We start from the raw sequence: 7908 nt of genomic DNA, 5'->3' as shown, positions 1-7908 counted from the left end.
GTGTGTGTGTGTGTGTGGTGTGGTGTGTGTGTGTGGGCTAGGGTGTTGGGGAGTGCATCAGGCTGCTTACTCTCTGCACTAGGTGGTCCAGTTGCTCTCTCTGCCTTCTTTGTCTCCCTTTGGTACCCAGAGACTAGGATTCTACTCTCATCACCCCTCCAGCAATTTCTCCTTTAAAGCTGGGAAATTTACTGACCAATTCTAGACTTGTGTATAAAGAAGAGCCCAGGTTCTTTGGGTATTTACGAAAGACTCTTTTATAGTTTTATTGTTTATTGTTAAAGCACCGAGTCCCCACCTTGAACTCCCATGTTTGCTTGACTTCCCAACTGCCTTGATTTAGGAGGTCCTTGGCGGCCTAAGTCCTGGAATTGGCCTGGGTAGATTAGGTGTCCTTCCTTGATTCTTACTGCCCCTGTCCTGAACAAGGGAGGAGATGACATCTTTTTGTCTCCACCCTCAGAGGAGGGCAGCAGGGATAGGAATGCAGGGTGGGGTTACCTGTGACCCAAATTGCTGAGGGACAAGGGAACAGCTTGGCCACACAGATAGTATGCAGGTGACAGGGGAAGGGGTTGCTGGCTTTTCACTCTGGTGATGGCTGGTGTGAATGAGCCACCAGAGGCCACCAGGGAGCCCAGGCAGAACCAGGACAGGGGGCTTGGTCTCCTCTCAAGGCCTGAAGCATGACTAGCATCAGAAGCGACATGGACATTTAGGATGGGGATAGGTCAGCGTTTAAATGTCCCATGTGTCACAGTAACACACAATGACTCCTCTCAATACACAGCCAGGCATGGGCATCATAGGGACACATTCTATAGATGGCAGTGACTTGTCAAGTAGAAACACTGACAGCAGACATTGGTAGGAAATCCCTTTCATGATTTCCCCAGAGAATCTCTGCCTTTCACCTAGTGACATGTGCCACTCAACTGTGACAAGCCCATGTCTGAGCCTGGACGCCTTGACCCCATTCAGAAACTGACAACCCCGTACACTGTTAATCACACATCTCCTTCCAAACATGAATGCTCCTGACAAGTTTCTAAGCAAGGAGGTCGTGAGCTACTGCTGTGTACATTCACTAGTACACAGATATCCACAATGCACGCTCACATGTAAACACAGATGTGTACACCAATACTGCATACTTGTAGGCTCAGCACATGTGCCCCTTCTGCACCCTGACATACATAGTTAGACATACATACCAAATCTGTCCACTCTCATGATGCCTACACAGACATTAGCACCCACTCTATATGCACATGTGTTCTCAGACACACCTATTTGACACACTCACATGTATGTTCCTACACGTGCACCCATTCTCAACCTTTGCATGCATGTATTGCCACATGTACCAATTCTCACTCTTACACGCATGCGTAGGCACACACTCCCATTCTGCGCACCTATATACATACTCAGACATGTTCACCTACTCCACATGCTAAGACATGTGAAATCATTCATCCTAGCACACATGTGGAGAAACCCTGGGCCCAGCTGAGGATTTACTCTTTATCATTTTTGCAGTTACAAGGGCATTCTGCCCTCCTACTGGGTCCCTACCAGCAGGGTCTTGGATGCTGGAGTTTGGGGGTTGGGATTGGGGTGGGGAGGATCAAGTGAAAGGCAAACAGGCACTTGTCAACCTGAATCTTGCTTGGCCCTTCTGAAGCATACACATCCCTAGCCCATGAGAGACTCTTGTGTTCAGTTGATGCTGGAATGGCTGGTGAGCACTGGGTATCCCCAGGACATACTATGTGACACACACTACGACACACTATGACCCCATCTTCCCTGTCAGGTGCAGGAGCTCTACTGAGTGGAAGGCTGTGGCTACTCTGGAACCCTCATCAACAACTCCCAGACTCTTTCCCCAGAGGACTGGTGTTTGACTCACTCTGTGGGAACCTGCTGAATGTGTGCTCTCGTGGAAATGGGCCACTGGATGTCCATGGTTTCATCTTCCCTTCAGAGTAAAGGCTCAAGAGGCAGAGGTAGAAGGTGTGACAGAGGGGAGGCAGCTGGAGGCAGGAGGGACTATGAGAGGAGAGTGGCTTTGGCTATCTGAATAGACACCACAAGACAAATGCTAGCCGGACAGGATAGCGGTGGGGAAGAATAGTCAAGGTCTATAGGCCTGTAGGAGGCTGAGAGGGGATTGTGTGTGCGTGAGCGCATGCGTGTATACGCGCATGCGCTCCTCCCACGTCTCTGCGGGCAGAGATACGGAGCTTCTACCCCCCAGGTTCATTCAGAGGGTCACCTTTTCTTGCTTCCGTGTGCTCAATGTGCTCTTCCACCTGCCAGGAGAGGGAGGGCAAGCTGGGGACGGAGGCAGTCCTCAAGAGCCTGGCTCTGGCCTGGTAGACTGCTGACTGTCTAGATTCTCCCTCCCAGAGACCTCTATGCCTGTCTGGGGGACTGCAGATGTTCCCATAATATCAAGTGTGTCTTGCCTTACCTATCCAGAGCTGGAGGGGCTTCAGGAGCTCTGGAGGAAGGCCTCCACTGCAGGGTAACCTGTAACCTTGCTGACCCCGAGGGTGGTTCTCAGCACAGGGTGAATTTCTTCCCCAGAGATCTGCAGAGGTCATAAGCCCAGGCTGCCCTCAGTGAGGCTAGAGGGGGTCATGTGGTATAGAGAGGTCATGTGGTGTTGCCCTCAGTGTCAGGAGCCAACAAGCTTATAACTTGCAGGTGATCTTCCTGAGATGAGTCTGCTTTGGATTAGTAAATAATCCATGACAGATTTGCTCCAATAGGCAAGGCCCAGGGGAAAACCATTTTAGGAAAGATTCCTGCTATTAATATGCTTTTCCTGGTATAACAGCACTAGGTATTAGCCCACCCTTTTGAGCAGATCTCTGCAGAACAATGGAGATGAACTGTCTTGTAGTGATGCTATATAGACAAATAGATGACTTCTTAATTCTGAATGACGATCCTATAAGAATTCCTAAAATTATATCAGTATTTATTAAGCTCTTTTATAGCGGGGCTGCTATTAGGTCCTTTTCTGATAGTCAAAACTGCAGTGAGAACTCTGCTGGTCTCTAGTGTCACTTCTGATAGTAAGCAGGCACCTACTCCTCAGAGCATGTTCCAAGAGGCTATAAAAGCATTAACCAAAGGTCATACAAAGGGAACTGATGATTTATTATAGGCATTAAGACAGAAGATAAAATATTGACTGGGTTTATCTATACAAAACGTCACTAATAAGTTAGTTATGATTTTTAACTCTCCCTGACCCTGTGGAGCTGTGACAGGTGATGAAGGTTTAGTGGGGCAATTACTCCTAATGGATCTGCATGTAAACCTTTGCTGTTGTGAGCTCCTTATTCGACTTATGATTTGAATATGTGTGAACTTGTGATGAACTTTTTTTTTTTTTTTTTTTTTTGTTTTGTTTTTTTTTGGTTTTTTGAGACAGGGTTTCTCTGTGTAGCCCTGGCTGTTTTGGAACTCACTTTGTAGACCAGGCTGGCCTCGAACTCAGAAATCCGCCTGCCTCTGCCTCTCAAGTGCTGGGATTAAAGGCGTGCGCCACCACGCCTGGCTGTGATGAACTTTTAACCATGCGATCATGTATTCTGAAAGACGTATAGGTATTGAGGACAAGGAGCGGAGCACGGATTTCCCTTGTCCCCGGTAGGATCACCGTGATCATTCCCCTTTCCCTTTTCTTAGAGAGCGTCCCTAGGAAACTTTTTACAACTTAGAAATAAATGCTACATTCACTTTTCAAAGTGTTCCTTTTTCTTCCTGCGACTTCACCTAGCAGGCTGAAAGTTAGAGCCACACAGCTCCTGCTGAGATAGAATAAAATTACTGAATCCCCCCTGCTGTTAGGCTACAGGTGTTAATCGCCTAAACCAGCAGCTTTTAGCACTCAGAACGAGCAAGAAAGTTTTTAGGACTTTTTAGAAATTATCCTCACATTCAGTATAATTAGAGAACTACCGCATCTGGAGACCATCAGTCTTAAAGGCCACACCAGAGTCCTACTTGTTTCAACCCACTCCAGGCCAGGAGGCTCTCCTCAGGGCTGGTGGACACTTCCACCCCACCTCAGCTGTTGACTCTGTTTTGGTGTGATACTGGCTATCATCACAGGAACCTCTTTGTGTCCTTTTGAAGCCTCTTCCAAGATGCAGCTGATGTCATGTCCATCTGTCAGCGAGTGGCTGGAATCCCAGGACCCCCGATCTGTCTGTTGGTGTTCCTGAGCAAACCACAGACCTCCAGTTACCATAGACCTTACCCCATTTTCTGCTGAGGATTTTGGTCCATGCTTTCTAGGCCAACACCCAACACCCATGCCTTGGACATAGGCATGCAGGCATGTGGGTATGCATGCAGGTATATGTGTGCACGCTTATGTACATGCAGGACAATGTACTGTCTTCTGCAGGGCTGTCTTAAAGAAACACTTTGAAGGACTTGGAGAAATATGTGGAGAAAGATATGAGTGGCCATAGATCACAGATTCTGATTGGCTCATCCCTGTTTCCCAGGTAGCAGGCAGCCAGGCCCCTCCCTGTTCATCTCCCTCAAGGCTTACACAGACCTCTGGCTTTCTACTATGGAACCTAGGTTGTAGGTGACACCCAGGGCTTGAAAGCCATGAAAGACAGGTCAGCAGACCCCTGGGAGGCCCAGAGCTGGGAGGTTAGGAAATCAGTACCTTGCCCCAGGCAGGCATCTCCATCTTGCTGGGTAAGATGGACGTAATTGGGAAAGTACTTTCGGCCAACAAACTACAGCTGTACTGACGTGAGTGTGTGCACAGAAGGGAGGGGCCCTGGTTTCCTTATGGCCCCAGGGGACCCTGAGACACTCAGAGGGGAGGAACAAAGGCCTTTTTACCCCCATCACCCTGCATCTTGGGTTCTAATTTCTTGGCCTTTCAACTCCAATTTTCCTACCATCTTGTGCCCGAGGGCCCAGAAGAGGGGATGATGTAGTGAAGGCGGAGGCTGGATGCCCTCCGGCCTAGCATAGCCATGACCCTAGATCCCTGTCCCTCCCAGGCCGTCACAACTTACCTGTTTGCTGTCTCTTGAGTTTGAGGAGCCGGGGTACAGGGGTATGTATGTGGAAAGAGCAGGAGGGCCGGCCTCTCCTAGTCCAAGCTTTGTCTGAGGAGAGGTGTATGACTCGTCATTTCTCGTGGGTAAGCCTCCCTGGAGTCTCTGAGTGGATGGGGCAGAACCACTTACATCCTCCTATTAAGAGACAGTAATGTATTTGAGGGGGACTTGGGGGGTGGGGTGGGTAAGCTAAGTGTCTGGCAGGTCCAGGAGATCAAAGGACAGGCCTTGAACTATGGGCATGATCAGTATTGCTGGATGGGTGGTGACTGTGGTCCTGTTCCATGTCCTTGGGGCTCTTCACTATGTGTAGCTCTGGAGGCTTGCCTGAGAGTTCACATGAAAGGAGCCCCCCTCACTCCCCCAATTACCATTGGTCATTTACTGTCTGGCTTGGCTGGGGGTGCTGTGGATAGAGACATCCTGGTTCCTTGGCCCAGGGATGTCTCACTAGACTCTTATTAGGTAGGCAGGCAGCAGCCAGCTCACTTCTTGGACTGTATGCCCATGTATACTTCCATGTTTCTGCACCCTGCCCCACAGGTAGAGGCCCACAATTTGGAGGTCCTACTTTGCCTTGATTGTGGTAAACACACAAAAGCCCCACTTCCTTCTTTCCTTCCTTCCTTCCTTCCTTCCTTCCTTCCTCCCTTCCTCCCTTCCTCCCTTCCTTCCTTCCTCCTTCCCTCCCTCCTTTCCCTCTTTCTTTCTTTCTTTCTTTCTTTCTTTCTTTCTTTCTTTCTTTCTTTCTTTCTTTCTTTCTTTCTTTCTTTCTTTCTTTCTTCCTCCTTCCCTCCCTCCTTTCTTTCTTTCTTTCTTTCTTTCTTTCTTTCTTTCTTTCTTTCTTTCTTTCTTTCTTTCTTTCTTTCTTTCCTCTTCCTTTCAGAAGAGACAGTCTTGAGGCAGGTGGACATAGGGCAGTTGTTGATGTCTTGTGTTTCATGGATGGGAGGCTCCCTGACCCTAGATTTTACCTTACCTATGGCTGCTGCTGGCTCTACTAGCTTGCCTGTCTCTGGAGACAGGGATCTACTTTTGGGCCTGGTGACCCTTCCTCATCACTGCCAGACTAGTCTTACCACACAGACCTCCCCACCCTCCTTGACCAGGGATGGCATGGTTCTCTTGGCTCAGGGTTCTCTCAGCCCCTCCAGGACTCTAGAAAGCTCCATGTGGGTAAATACACTGGTCCCCAGCAGCCCTGTGCTGTCAACTCCGGAGGTGCCAGCTCCAGCTACTGCCTATGCCATCAACACCCCATGGCTTCCACCCTGGGGCAGAACGGTGAGCCAGTATTCAGTCATTCTTTGTTGAGGTAGACTCATCAGACAAGGTATGTGAGTTTCTCAGAGTTTGTCTCTATGGTGTGTGTGTGTGTGTGTGTGTGTGTGTGTGTGTGTGTGTATAGGCATTCTTTATACTAGAGACCACAAATTTGGGAATATTGCCAAACTTAAGAAGTAGCAGGACTGGAGGACTTGCTTGGGAGTTCCCGAGCTGTCCCAGGAGCTGAGCATCTGGGAGAAAGAGAAGGATGAGCCAGGAGGGCTGCCATGTTTCTGTCTTCTGGAAGGGAATCTCAGCTACTATGTGACATATGGAGATCTGTTTTTTCTGCACAAGGAAGCAGAGACCTAGAAAGTTAAGAAGTTTGTCCAAAATCACACAGGCGATAGGGATCAAGCTGGGACTAAGGTCCCCATTTTCTAACTTGAGGTCCCCAAGTGATTCCCATAGTGGGCTTCCTCTCCTGCCCTCCCCACCTGCCCTGAGAAATTAGTGTGTGGAAGGCACACTTCCTCATCCATGAGAGAGCGGAACTTGTTTGCTTTGAGCTCAAACAACCTCAGGTGTGCTGTTAGCTCTGTTGGGCCTGAGTCATTGACGCATGACTTATGGAAGGTTGGCCACCTGACTCTCTGGCTGCCTCTGTCACACACAGCCCATGTGTATCCTCTTTGCTCTGGGTTTAGTCTTATCTGACCTAAGGGGGTGGCTGGGGTTCAGAGTCCTCTGGTTGGGGGCTGACAGACAAAAGTGACCAGAGACAGTGGGTAACCCAATGTTACTCACCACTGCTGTCTCCTGACCCTGTTCTCCAGAGTAGTCTAAGCATCCGGAGAAGCTACACACACACCTGGCACATCTGTACAAGAGTGTGAACTTTCCTGAGGGGAATCAGGATGAGGAATGAGGACTGGGGCCCTGGCACACAGAAAGCAAGAGGGTGTGATTTGGACCAGACTCCCCTAGAGCCCCCACTGAAGCCTCTTGGGGGTCACGCTCACGCTAGGCTTCCCTAAAGCCTTTCCTTCTAACCCACTGGGCGCAGACGCAGGCGCACACACAGCCCATGGGTGTCCTGTCCCTCCCCTCCTCCTCTGGCTCTCACTCCTCATGCGCTGTATCCCCTAATGTTCTGTGTCCGCCTTCCCATATGGGTCTGAGGAAGTTTATATGTTCTCCTCTCCTGGATCATGATGCTGTTTTTGGAAGAGGAACATTGGAGCTGTTAAGGGCTACAAGCCGTCAACTCCACTAAAAAAGAAAGTGCTGTGTGGCAGGTGAGGAGGGGTAAACCAGAGAGGAGATGAGCGAGCCTTCCCTAGCCTGTCTAGATATAATTTGTCTCCATTTGTGCCCAACCATTTGATTTTCCCCAGCTTTGTCTAAGTGCCTCCTGACCTTGTCCTACAGCGCCCTCTGCTGGCTATTCTACTAAATGACAGTAACATGCTTTAGTGGAAGGATTGCCATCAACTCTGTTTCTAGGACTTGGCCTCTCTCTGGCACCTCA

The sequence above is a fragment of the Mus caroli genome, unplaced genomic scaffold (assembly GCF_978045245.1).
Source record: "Mus caroli unplaced genomic scaffold, Mus_caroli_1 scaffold_2, whole genome shotgun sequence".
Classification (NCBI taxonomy): Eukaryota; Metazoa; Chordata; class Mammalia; order Rodentia; family Muridae; genus Mus; species Mus caroli.
The sequence above is the reverse complement of the archived record's forward strand: the minus strand, read 5'-3'. Positions refer to the sequence as shown.